Here is a 15396-nt window from a genome sequence, read left to right as displayed (position 1 = left end):
GTTTACTAGCCGTCTGCGACATACTATAACCCTATTACAATATTAATTTACCTACCATATTATATTAAACGTATGTTTGGTATAATATATATTGCATATATTTTTTTTGAAATATTCTTGCAGTAGGTAAGTTTTAGTATGCTATATTTAATAGTGTATTACAAACCCAACGCCTCACGATTTTTATGTAGATACACTTATTTTATAATATCGTTATCGTGTGCATGTATTAATTTATATATATATATATATATATATATAATAAATGCATGTAAATCATTGTAGGTACACTTGTTTGGTAAAACGATAACTAAACGGTAACACGTGTTTTTCACGTCAAAATTAAGTACGTAAATACACTCAAGTATATATAATAATATGTAATATAGCTTATAGTCTATACGAAGGATATAATATAATAATACTATTTTAAGTATATATAAAACTGCTACGGAGTTAATAATAATTAATCGTGGGGGCCGTTATGGAATTCGTGACATTAAAACGCGCGTAGATTATTGTAATGGGATACGATTTCGAGGAGAATACAAAAAACAAGATTGTTATACAAGCACAACGAATAACTACGACACAGATTGGTAGAAACCACACAAACTCAAAATATATGTCATTAGTCGGTAGAATATTAGTCGAATAACCTGCGGCAACAACAGCAGCTGTGTCGGCGGTAGGTCGGTTTGTATGACATACATATATTACATATAGGTATATAATATGTTTGTGTATACACTTAGTGGGTAGACACATATAAATACATAATTATATCGACGTAGTTTCGTTATAATTGTTTATTTCCGTCCGGGAATAATAAAACTCGCGTACACAGGGTACGTTTGTATTATTTAAACCGATTTACTTATAAGATGTCTTTGTTAAACATACATTAATAAAATGTGTTCCAATAAAATAATCATATTATTCATATTATTCATATTTGTTTTTATAATAATTCGTTTGTTCGTCTTTCCTGTATATATATATATATATTATATATTATGATATTATTATGTAGGTAAGTATATGTATAATGTGTAGTCAATAAAATCGTTGTTGGTTTAACAAATTTAACACCAAAAAAGGTAACAAAGGCATTGTACACTTACACGAATACATAAACAAAATGCGATCTAAGTATGCTCACTGTACCCTATTTTATTATTAAATAATGCATTTATAAATTCTGATGTTTGTAATTTTTATGTAGATACAATCGATGCTATATTTTTAAATACATACTTAAATTTGTTATACGAGATAAAACTAAAACCGCCCTTTTTTTACAGTAAATTGTTAATCAAATGATTTTTTTTTTAGAAATCGTAATGCACATACAAATAGAAAATCAAAATAACATGGCTTCTTAATAATTATTATTGATTAAACTTTATGTTGTTACTAAGAATAATACTTCTCGATTATGATTTATGCATAAAATATAACAGGTTTAATGTTTATACATATTGTATACCTATGTAATATATAATCTAGACGTCTCGGTAAATATAAATAAAGTATTTAATTAGTATAAGGAATATATTTTACAATTTAAATTTAAATATCAAGATTAATTATTATAATTTTCAAGTCATCATAGCCTCGAATGTTCGAAACCTATATTATCATTTATCAGATAGGTACATATTTAAGGCTTAATAACTCAGAAATTACTTGTTTGGAGTGTGAATTTCGATTAATATACCATTAGCATTTTTAATAAATGTATCCTCTTAACAATATTTTAAATAAATACTCTCATTTGGAAAAAAAGTGTATATCGCTAAAGGTGTGTAGGTACTCGTATGTACTATGTATAGTAGAAAATATCAAGGTTTTTACATAAAAATCAGATAAATTTGAATAAATTCACTATTTACGAAAAAAAAAAATGTGGCTAAAAATATCTATACTTGGTGAATCACTCTGTATAATATGTATTATTATTTATGCCCTGAGTAAATTGCGACCGGCGTGTGTAACGCGTTAAATTTCCATTATTATTCTTATTGTAAACGTGCAAACAATCAAAAACCAAATAATAATAAATAACGATCATTGTTAGTTGTATAAAAACGTTTTGTTCACACCCGAAACTTAAATCATGCGGGCGGCGTCGATACATCAAAATAATATACGTTTATGTGTGTGTGTCGGCGGATAGGTATGCGTGCTACAAAGGTAAAACGGGGGCGGTGTGGCAGTCGTACAGTCATCGGTTAGTAGCTGTCGCTGTCAATCACGAAAAGACCTAACGAGAGCAGTTAACTATTTACGTTTAGAAATAAATAACTTCATTACACTATAATATAATATAAAATATAATACACCACGATATGTATACCGTATATACTTATACGCGTTACAATATTGTTTTATTTCACTCGTAGGGCATGAATACATAATGTAACGCGTTTTTGAGTGTTGTTTGCAATGACGAGAATATTTTTGTGCTGTTTGATACAAGTTTTTTTCTCGTTAATAACGTATAATACAATTTAAAACGAAAATAAATGTGTATAGTTTTTTAAAATAAAAACCATACGTACAGTATTTTTAACAATATTTTTAAAACTATTAAAATAAATGCTTGATATTTTTCAAATTTTTTGTGATATAGTATAACAGACGATAATAAGTGATTTTTAAGTACTTATTATATATATGATGTTATAAAGTTCGTGAGAGCAGCACGGCCGCTTTACGTGTATAAGCTATTGATATACACACGATAATATACATTTAAAATAATAGTATTTTTTTTATTTTTTTACTTTATTAAGTCATTTTAGGAAGTTTTAAAGTATATTTATTGTGGTTATATGTGTAAGTAAACGTATTTTTAAGAAAACTTCATTACGTATATAACATTAAATTATTGTAACTATCATAAAACAAGTTAAGAACAATTAATGAAATAATTTAATAAAATTATACAAATAATTAAATTCTGGTACAGACTTTGTTTAATTATTTTATATAAACTCATTAATTCTAAAAACTTGTGAAAACTGCGCATGTTAAAAAATGTCGAGTTAGAGTAATAAATATGAGGTACTTTGTAGTTTTAAAGATATTTTAGATAATTTTATAAAAAATCGAAATTGATGTAATATGTAAATATGTAACCTATAATAGTTGTGTACCTAGAGTAGAAGACTAAAAATTGGTGAGTTTTACACAAAAATCATTAAAACAGATTCTATGCGTATTAGGTTATGAGTTTGGAGCAATCACAGAACGAACAGTCATCTGGCGTTTTTTAATTTGTTTTAATTTCGCTGATATGATGATAATAATAACTGCACTGGAGCATGGTGCGTATTTCATATGTATTATCTTTGATAGATAATAATCAAATAATCTTTGTGCGCGTAACGCTAAAAAAATTTGAAAATACGGACGAAAAATTTGATGCGTAAGATATGCTTAGATTATCATAATATTAAATTTATAACATAATAATATGATATAGGTGTTATGATGGTATTATTATTACACCGAGTTTGAAAATAAAAATGACTACCTGCGTTTATCATATAACGGCACGTTTTATGCGGTTTCCGAGTGGATAGACAACAAAAATGAAAAGCATTCATAAAAAAAATAAAAAAAATAATATATAGGTACATGGAGTACGTAAAAAAAAAATTTAAAACACCACCGAGAACTCTTTATTATTCATATTTCATGATATTACACTATTTTTATTATATCAGTAAGAGATAATTTCTATGCATTATAATTTGTCATTTTTTTTAAATATTAAATTGTATACATTATTGCACGCGTTATATATGTACGCAGGTGTATTATAATATAGGTTAGGCGTAGGTACGTTGTCTTTGGGATTTAAAATATGAAAAAAAAAAATTCCAAAGTAAGTCTTTCATAATATCATATTATATTATATTATTCAATATTTATATACCCACATATTAACTCTTTTACCGCGTTATTGTCGACTGGATGTTTAAAGCAATTTTCAGTTGACACGGTTTCTTCACCCCGTGTTGTACCTATACAACACTCAAGAGCGCATATACGAATTTCAAAATTGCTTTTGTATACTTTATTTTATATATATATATATATATATAAATGGATTCACTGTATACAAAAGCAAAATTATGTGTATATATAATATGTATACACAATAATATGCAGATCTGCAAGTAACGGCGAGCTTAAACGATGATTTATTCAAAAGCCTTCGGCGGCGGTGTTCGTAAACATTTGCCGTTTAGTTATTAAGGCAACGCATTTTCGACAAGTCGTTGGCAAAGTTACTGTCATACGGAGATAGCGGGACTTGCTACACTATCGCAACAACGAGAAATAGAGGTAAATCTCATCTCCTTATTTCTCCTTCTCTTCTGCAGCAGCAGCACACTGTCGCACTACGAAAAGGTGTTAAGAGAAAGTCGGATATTATGTATACAAGTATACGAATAAATTACAACTTTTATTATTATTTATTTTATTTTACTTTTTTGACAGTCGACAAAAATATGTTTTCGAGATTCCAACTTTATTTCCACTGAGGGGAAATAGTATTTATTTTAATGAACTTCAATTGGCTTTTAAGCCAACAGTATACGCTGACCGTTAAACTATCAATGTATCATTTAATAACAATTCATTTTACTTATATATATATGTAATACATACAATGTATGAAAAAATCTATAAGCAGTAGAATTATCTCTAATCCATGGTAAAAACTGAGAGATTAAAATATTATCATTTAGTTATAACAGAATTATCGAAATCAAAATGTAATACAATATTAGAAACAATGACAGTCATTGTTGCAGTATAATAATGATATTATTCTTCATTAAATTACTCAAAATTTACTGTAATAATATTTAACAACAAAGTACTTGGTATAAATTAGTGCGTAATCTTATTAGGTCATTGTTGATATGGACGTTGGATCTTGGATTACTGAACATTTGAAAATTTATAGATCTGGATTTACCGGGAACACTTGACGATAATATTTTTAGCTAAATTTGGGTTACGGTGATATTTAAGAGGACGTTACACAGACATTTGTTATCTCCGTCTTACTACTTTAAAGTGCGTAACATAACAAATTTACGCTCAGAATATTAGGTTTAGCTTCGTTAGTTTAAAAATTAGAGTGAATCGACCTATAATGAAACTTGATGGCAAGAACATTATCTGTGTTTTTTTGTGGTTTTTTTTCGATAGTTCAATTTTTTAGTTAGTTTTGCGTATGTAAAATATAGTAAATTAAAAATGCTCATAACTCACTTAAAAAATTAAACTATCGTAAAAAAAACCCACATACAAACACAGAAAATGTTCTATCATCAAGTTTCATTTAAGGTTGATTCATTGTAATTTTTAAACTAACGAAGGTAAACCTGATCTTCTGGGCGTAAATTTGCTATGTTACGCACTTGTAAGACTGAGACAAAAAATTCCTGTGTAGCGTCCTCTTAAGATTATGTCATAAAAAATTTCATAGCAAATTTTTTAAACTCATTCGTCACATTTCTACAACTAACATATTATGTGCAGGAACGTGTCGCGTTGATTGACTACGGTATTTCAGTTTGAAGTAGTAGCATATTCCTCTATAGTAATGTATCTACCTATTACTTATCATATATTCATATACATAGTCGTAAAGCGCCTAAGAGTTTTTACGGCGTTAAAAATATGTACATTGTTCGAGTAAAAAAAAAAAACATCGACGAGTGTTTTGTTCTTTGATTTTCACTCAATGGCTATAGAACGATTAACAATAATATGTTCAATTAGGCGGAAATTCGATGAAGTATCGTATCGACATAATTTCCAAGCCGTTCACTGTTTGCCGCTTTGAATTATACCCAATTATTGATCGATTTAAATCACTTAAGCTTGCATCACAGGACCTGATACCGCCGGTATACTTAATATATGTAATTACCTCTGACTCGCTCAGATATTATGTTATAAAATACATAGTACTAGTCATATCATTATGTTTTATTTAAACATACATCGATATGATATATTATTATAGGTATACAATATACATATGCCTCCAGTACACAACTAGTTTTTAATAACAGTTATTACATATCGTTTTAACAATGACATTGATTATTGCGGAACCAAAAACTTATTTCATAGAACAGGTTTTCGGGTTCCGTTCACAAAATCCGTGTTTGAATAAAATGATATTAAAAATGATAAAACAATATAGGTAATATGATAATGTTACAATGTTTAAAATGACTGCAGTTTAAATTCTAAAGTATAATTATAAAAATTTAATGAATCGAGTCCATATAACAATGCGAGTGAATAAAATCATAAATGGCACAGACAAGTCGAATTTCGTAGATTGCTTGGACTCTATAGGAAACTAAGGGATACAGCTTAATTATTTATATAAATAAGATGATATAACTTATACTAATAAGTAATAAATACTAGAATTATTTGGCTATTAGATATATTTCTTCACATTTATTAAATTATTTTATAAGTAGGATAGGTCAATTAAGTTTGCTTATTAATTAATATATTTTAAATGTATTATAAAATATGAAATATCCAATTTCATAATCTGAGTACAGCAAGTTTTTTTTTTTTTTTTTTGGGGGGGGGGGGGGCTAATATTATATTTTGATATATTTGGTTTGTGTACGTACACACACCGTTGGTAAATATATGAAAGTATAATATAACTCATATACTCATTTATCCTACCACAAGTTTAGTTTCAAGTGATAAAATAATTGTAATTCATTTTTACTTTGAGTATTTGAATGTTATCAGGGGCAGCTCAACTAGCCTTCTCCAAGTCCATATTTCTAAAAAAAATTGTATATTGTTAAAAATAAACGACAAAAAAAACATTTAATACTACTGGCTAACTGTGTAGTTATAAGGGTATATAACAACTACTAACAATACGAAGTACGAATAATCTATATTAACATAAAATACATTATGCCCCGACCAAACTCAGTTACTGGAGTCGTCCTTGAAATGTAATGTATAATAAAAATGTTTGTATATATACACGTGTAACAAATTACAATAACAATATAATATGGGTTATATAACTTTAAATCATGATAAATTATAACACGTAATAATATTGTATTACTTGGTTTTTTGTTCTGCAGCGGCGAACGTAATTGCTGTATTATTTACGATTTAGGGGTTTTGTGTCAAGTTAAAAAAAAAAGCCACTCACAATTTTTTTTTTTTTTCTGAGTGATAACCGACTGCGACGACTGCGTGCGTTACAATATATATATAGGTAATAGGTACCTAACCTACTTCGTCGTCATCTCGGTACTCTGTATTCTCAGTCTGCATGTATTTTACTGTATGTATACACTATGTTTATTACATATTTACACCGAACTGTACAGTGTACATACATACATACTCGTGAGTGTGTTGCATAATATTTACATTTACATATGCGGCTTACAGGACACATACACACACCGCAGTGTACGCGTCTAGTTTTATATATTATTATGTTTCCACGTTCTCACCGCCGCGCGCAATATAGAAATTTTATGTTATTTTTGCGGCCAACAGCGTTGTAAACGGCTTCTCAAACGCGTTTTTCACGGTTCGCGGAATGGTTAAGCTTCGGATATGAAGTTATTTTCCGTCACGGTATTTTATAGGTATGATACTAGGTATAATAACAAGTATCGCACATGGTCGTATAATAGAACACCATATTATTAATATACCATATACAAGAAACGTTGTAATTTAACTTTTTTTTTTTTTTTTTAAATTACGGTCTCGTAAATTAATTTCTCTCGTATTTATGTTATTATTGTTATTAAATTACATGCGACGAGTGTGCGAACCGCGGCAAACGGGTTTTACGATATACGCACATTAATTTTCTTCGAACAATTTGTTATTGTATAATCGCATTTCATGAACAAGTTACCTCTCGGCGAGTGGGCACGCATGTAACACGGAATATTAATAATAATAATAATAATAATAATAATAGTAGTAGTAGTAGTAGTTGTAATAATGATAATAATAATAATAATAATAATGAGAATGATAATATAATATTCGACGCACCACACGCACGCGAGATGCGTGTTCTTAAGGCGATTTATTTCGTATATTAAACCGAGCAACCGACGCGTTTCCATACTTCTACACGCGGCGCACGAACACACACGCGCGCAAAACTTATGTGCTCTCCTCTCCGCGGCACCTCGGGAGATGGCGTATGAACGAGGAAATCGTGATACGAATTCCCGACGAATTCCATGTGTACACCGCGTATAGTAGTGGTCCTCCGGGAGTTCACACTCCGATACCGTACACGAGCACGCACGCACACACACACACACACACACAAACGCGCGCACCCGATCCATATAATATACGACGACTTATACCACCAAAACTATACCGCACGCTATACGTGTGCATAATGTACGACATGTAAAATAGTGTTGTATTATGCACGTATCGTATACGCACCGCATTATAATATACCTGTTGTTGTGTCGGGGCGTGCACGGAATCGACGAACGTCATCGTTGGTAGGAAAAAACAAATAATAGGTATATTGTGTATAAATAAACGCGATTAAAATATCAACGTCGGACAATAATTTTATTATTTAAATAACGAAATAATAATAATGATATCGTCGCCGCGCCGCGTCGTCAGTACCTATAATGGGTATAATAACAATAGTATTACACGCGAATCGCGATGTAAACGCGAGTGATGTTATCGATTGAACGCTGATTTGGCCAATTATTTGGTAAGTAAGACGAGGAGGAAAAGGATCATAATATTATAATAACATTATACCGGCAGACGAATCGTTTGCAGGCGAAACGTTAGATTTATATTAATTAAAATCGTCTAGAGTTGTACAAAAAAAAAAAAAAATTGCATTGGATAATCTTTATGTATTGTGTACAACGCGTTTGTTTGTTTGTACACTTCAGATTGGTGATTTATTTTTAATATGCACGGACGGTCTTTTTTTATGGCAGGTGTGAGAGTTTAATAATTGTTATTTTACATAATATTTACATAAGCTGAGCTTGATTGCCTTATTTACAAGGGTCGATTAGACTGGAGGTCTGGTCCTACTTTTTAAAACGTTAACATGAGAAATATACTTACCGAGATTCTATACAATAATTATATCATAATATGTACCGTGTATGTATTTTATAGATCATGTTTGATTATTGTTTATCAATCAATACATTTTTTGAGCAGTTATGAATACATTACAATTTACAAATGTCCAAGTAGTACAGACTACAGTGATAGTTTAGAAGTGATAGCACTTTAGCCTCCCCTCTTTCTTGTTAGGATAGTGGTGTATATAACAGGTATACAAGTATATATACATATAATATTTTGTCATTATATTGTTAATGCGTAGTAAATTTAAAAATTATTTATTTATAATAATATAATATTTTATTTTTTATTATTTTTTTTTTTTTGGCGCAATTGATGTACCTATATACCAATTATTCTGATAGATAGAAATCATCGGCACAATCGATACACTGCGGCGAATACCTTAGTCGTACACGATATATTGTAATAATAATATTATGTACACGGTTTGTCGACGAATAAATCCGAGGAAATACAATATAATAGTAGTATAATAAATAATATTATTGCGTCGACCGGATGGCGTGCACGGTGGTGCACACTCAACCGCCGTACGCCGTACATAATAGGTATATCATCTATATACGGCGCAGCTAACAGCATTCTGTTATTCGTATATTATATAGAAATCACACGGACTCACTCACGAGGGACTTTATGATAATGTCCTCTACGTAATAATATCTGTACGACGATATTGTTTTCATTATCCGTTTTTTTTTTTTTTGTTCATATTTTGTTTATTTATTTTAAACGGAAAGAACGGCCGAACATTATACTCCGTATACATAAAATAGTATACGTATAGATGCCGGTAGGGTTACGCGCGTGTGTTATTGTATACTATATTATAATAGTAATAATTTATAACATATACAAGGACGGATAATATTATAAAAGTATACGAATTTTAAACCTGTACGGGCCTCCCCGGATATGCCGCGGCAACAGCCCGGTCAGATATCTCCGGTTCCATTTTTTTGATTTTTTTTCTCATCCGACCGGTTTTCCGATTCATTTGTTTCGCCGAATCCTGCAGTGTACGTATAACCATTGTGTGCGTGTTCGCGGTTAATGAGAAACGGCCGGGGTGCCACTTTTATAAATAAAGCTGGGTTCGGATAAAACATAGTATATGACTATTAACACTGATATCACGACTTACGTACGTGGAGTATAATTTGTGTATAATGTTAAGTATTACGTAAAGCTAATGGTATGCCGTTTGAAGAGCAAATTAATTGATAAAATAAATTGGTTTACTATAATTTAGTTACATATTACATCTTATAGTTACTTAATGTTGTTCGCATCCAGTTGATTGTGATTTCGGATCTTTTGAGGAAAGCGGGGATTCTAATAATTTGTTGAAAATGCATAATTTTCTCATTGAATTGACGATCTTTTTTTTGCGACTGATATTATGTTTATCGATTTACGTTTATTCAATTACAAACACGTCACACAATAATACCACGGTTTATTGTTTATTTATTTTTACAAAATTCTCAAATCGTACGTCAAGTGTGGAAAAAATTAGAAAATAAGAAACTCGCCTCTCTCCTTATGCGTTCTAATTTAAGTAAAATTTTCGGAAATATTTTCTCAACAATATTAACTTAAAGAAATAGCGTATATACTCCCCAAAAAATAATAGAGAGGCTTTAATAAATTAAATTGTAATTTTAAAATAGCTTATATAATCATTAAATATAATGAAATTAATTATCATTTAAATATTTAATACATTGCATTATGTTAAAAACATAAATTACAAATAATTGATCTTGATAGGGATTGCCCCACTCGGCTGAAACCAAAATAATAATTGCATTATTTGTAACTGAAGAGAAATTAATACTACAAAATTGTGTTACATTGTGTACCACGCTTTGCAATGATTATAGCATGTGTAATGCGATAGACAGGACATAGGTACATATATACTACGCGTGTTCGTGTAATATAAGTGTAAATCGAGTTACAATATTTTCGTATATTATATTAAGTATTATGTTTAATGTACATATTATATTGTAATCATTATTATGATTCTATTATAAGTATAACGGATATGTATTACGTCAGTACATTATAGATTTATTGTTTATGTAGCAGCAGTCCGTAGTTATTTTATCCGTATGCGGTTTGATAACCGATTAACTCAGAGGCTGAAAGCAATGGTGAGCTTCGAATAGCAATTGGTAATCGAAATCGTATTGCTCCATTCGGTGCGTAAGTTATCCTATGTAGGTAGGTACATATATTGACCATTTGGTCAATGGCGGTGGATAATGTAGATCTCTAATCTCCATATTAAATATATTCAAACTAAGCCAATATATGTCTTTATTATAAATGATACATATATTAGTACTAAATAGGTTATTGATGTATCCTCGGTAATTGATGTATGATAGGCGATGCTATTATGCAGGGTCGGCGCTACCGATTGCGGGGCCCGTACAAAATAATTTTAATAAAATAATACACAGAAATTAAATTAAATATATTATACTATCTTTATATTTTAGTTAAAATAAATTAAATAAATGTATACAATAATACATATTTTAGAAGAATTAGAAGAGCACAAGTAAGCGAGATATTGAGATCCCAAAATAATATTTCTAGGTACATGACGACATTCGACAAAGTCTACTAATATTTTTTGGTTAATCACTCTACAATTGATACCACGAAAATGCCCATAATTATTTATATTAAACGAACTATCAACCATAATATTATAAATGTTAATCTTTTCTAAACTATAATATTTAGTCACCAATTATTTGTTTTGTTTTTCTGGAATGAGCTTCGTTTCCACGTGACACGGGACCCTGTGTAGGTGCACCGTTTACATTTCCCTCATACCGGCCCTGATGGCCTGATGCTATGTAGACAATCAAAACTGTCGATGATGGCAGTATATTTAGGTCTGTAGTATCTTAGTCAATATTAATAAAGCAGACTTAAATTCAGTATTACAGTTAACTGCAGATGTTAAATTGTGTCACAAAGAAGTAAAAACATAAATGTAAAATCCATGAAGTATGCAAAATTCAATTTCAGTTTTTAAACATTAAACGAAACGAATTTATAACCATTGCAGACGTGCGTGAAGTATTTGTCTCTCCATGCCATATCTACACACACCTTGTATCAATAATATTTCGTAACTAATTCGTAACTTTAGGTAACCTGCATGAAAAAATTTGCAACCTTATATTTTTGTCAACATTATTTTAACGGAATCGAGGGAGTATTATTCGCGCAGTCATCCCTTTTCTAAAATATTGTATTCATTACGATTTTTTTTTATATATATATATTTTAACGGGTATAATTTACGGTATTTTAAGTACCCTATAAATTATAATCAGAAAATATAATCAAAGTCTTACAGCTGCCAAATCCTCTTATATTTAGTTATATAAAACGCTTTCAAAGTCGTTTCAGGTAGTTGGTCCGGTGATAATTATACGGTTTTTGTATACAAAACACAAACACATGCTCTCGAACAAAACACATACACACATTCGCTTATAGTATATATAGAAGGTATAAAAGCCTTCGGCCGCGTTGTCTATTGCGGTACAGCGCTGCCTCATCCGCGAGCGCATTATGTACTGCGGACGGGGCACTTTGATCCCAATTAGTATTATCCGGCTAAAATCTCACTTTAGACACGAGGTCTTTGATCAACTTATCCTCCTGACCCTCGTAGATAATAATAATAATTTATACCCGACGGCGATAGTATACTATTAGTCTCCTCTGAAGTTTCTCTCAGCGCTTGTATATATAGATTTAATTTCGCCTAAATATATATGTATATGCATAGCTTCTTGTTTAGACTCGCAATAACCGTGGCAGCATATCATAGATCGAGGGGCGCTTGCACAAACCGTATCCCTTCGCCAACGCCTCAACTTCACGGCCGTTGATACACCACGCTCCATCACTGCAGTGCGCCGCCAAAGAATCCCTATTGCGCGAGTAATTCAATTTATTATCGCCGGGAACAAGTATAAATAGAGCGAACCTTTTATAAATATAATCTAACTACCGATGCAAATGTAATCTACGCGTGTAAACACACCTACCTATACACATCCACCATCCATATGTATATATTATATTTACGGTGGCTTACCCTTAATGACTCTTCCGTGGCGCTGCACTCATACGCGAGTCCATAAATCTACTCTACAGCAGTGGCATATATGTATACATGCATATCTAATAATAATATTATACCTCTTTATATAATAAATATACCCACAAATTGCGTGCTCCGTCCTACACTCGTACAACCCTTATTGTTTATTATTTTAGCCTAATATATTATATTTGGAACACTGCCCCCCTCCGGTTTTAGACACTTACGTAACACTTTGCTTCGTGTTTCTGCAGCTTAACAATTCCTCTTTTCCCACTACAAAATCTTAATCGAAAATCGCATACGCGCGTGATTCGATTTCACGCGTCTCATATTATTCACACATGTTACTATATTATATACATGAATATTATCTAGATACATGCACTAAACATATTTTATTTAGAGTTCATATATATTTTTATGCGATTATAAGTGATGCTATAAAGTATAAAGGATTCGAACAGCAAGTTTGGATAAATCGTATGAAGTCATGTGTTAGTAAATAATTGTCAGACATACGAATGAAATGTCAAAAATTTAAAGATTTATTCATTTATTGAAATAATACAGGTAATATCCAATTCAAAGTATTTATACAGTAGAAAAACGACAAATGATAAAAATAATGTAAATAAAATTAACCAATAAAAATAATTAAAGTACAATAGCTTTAAGATAATATAAAAATCACCAAAAAATGATTGGATACTTTCATTATTATTATCATTGAATTATTTGTTAATTAAAATACAGCGTTAATTAGAATAAGAAAGGAATAGAAGCAGTGATAACTCAAATGAGGAATAACAAAATTGACTTATTGTTTAACATTGTATAGAGATATCAGTTTTGAAATTGATTTATTTTGTCAAAAATATAAGATTGATGTCTTCTTTCCTGTTAGTAAAAAATTTTAAATCAAGCACATGAAGATCAAAAGAGTAATTTCGCGAATGGCAATCAAATTCAGTACAAAAGCATAGAACTTGAGAAATATCCACTGGAATTTTTTCAGCTGATAATTTATGAAAGTTAATTAATTAATTTATTTAATATAAAGCCAAGACTCATTTTCAGGTAAAATTAAATTGACTCCGTCAATATGATAGTTAAATACTTTAGAATAACGAATATTTAAGTACGTTATATAGTACATCATTTTGAGAACGTTCAAGAAACACGCCTAACTTACACGCTTGGTTAACCATAATACCATAGAATTCCTTGGAAATTCTGTTAATCAGCTAGATGTTCACAAGGCAAAGTTTAATATTATCAGCTGAAAATGCAAGGAACTGACAGTAATTTTGGATTTTCCGAAAATCATTAACAAAACCTGTACTCAGAAAAGGTAACAGATGAGAAGAAACAACGAAATAATCAGATTGAACACTTTACATTTTAACATAGGTACCGTTGTATTTTATTTAAATATGAACAAACTATTAAAAATAGTAGAAATTCTCCGAACTATTTTAATTAAGCAAGTCTTGAACTACGATACACATAATACACACGATCAAAAGCCTTAGAGAAATCAGTATTAATAGCATAAACCTGAGAATAGCAACTAAAAGCTGTCATGATATAATTAACAAGAATCAAACTACAAATAGAGGAAAGTGAAGTACGCCTTTGTGGATTAGATCCATAATAATTATCATACAAAAAGTTATATTCATAGAAGGTTTAATTTTAAGACTTTATAGCGTTTCTCATATTTTTTAGTTTGTAGTGAAAATTTAAATATTCAATTAAATTTCTGAATGTTATTTTAATCTAATTGTTTAATTATAATTTATAACTCTATACTACCATCAATCTTGTTTGAAGAAGAAAGATATTATTATAAAACATTTATTTTCTAATTATTAATAATAATGAATAATAAAAAAAAATTATCTATTATACCTAAATTTATATTATTTTGATTTGTGTATAATAAGTGACAGTGTGGTTTATTTTCCAATAAAAATTTAAAAATAATTTTTGTTATATTTTGCAAAGATTAGACCCTTTAAACTTGTCTTATAATA

This window comes from Melanaphis sacchari, unplaced genomic scaffold (assembly GCF_002803265.2).
Source record: "Melanaphis sacchari strain LSU unplaced genomic scaffold, SCAv2.0 Contig1_pilon_pilon, whole genome shotgun sequence".
NCBI lineage: Eukaryota > Metazoa > Arthropoda > Insecta > Hemiptera > Aphididae > Melanaphis > Melanaphis sacchari.
The sequence above is the reverse complement of the archived record's forward strand: the minus strand, read 5'-3'. Positions refer to the sequence as shown.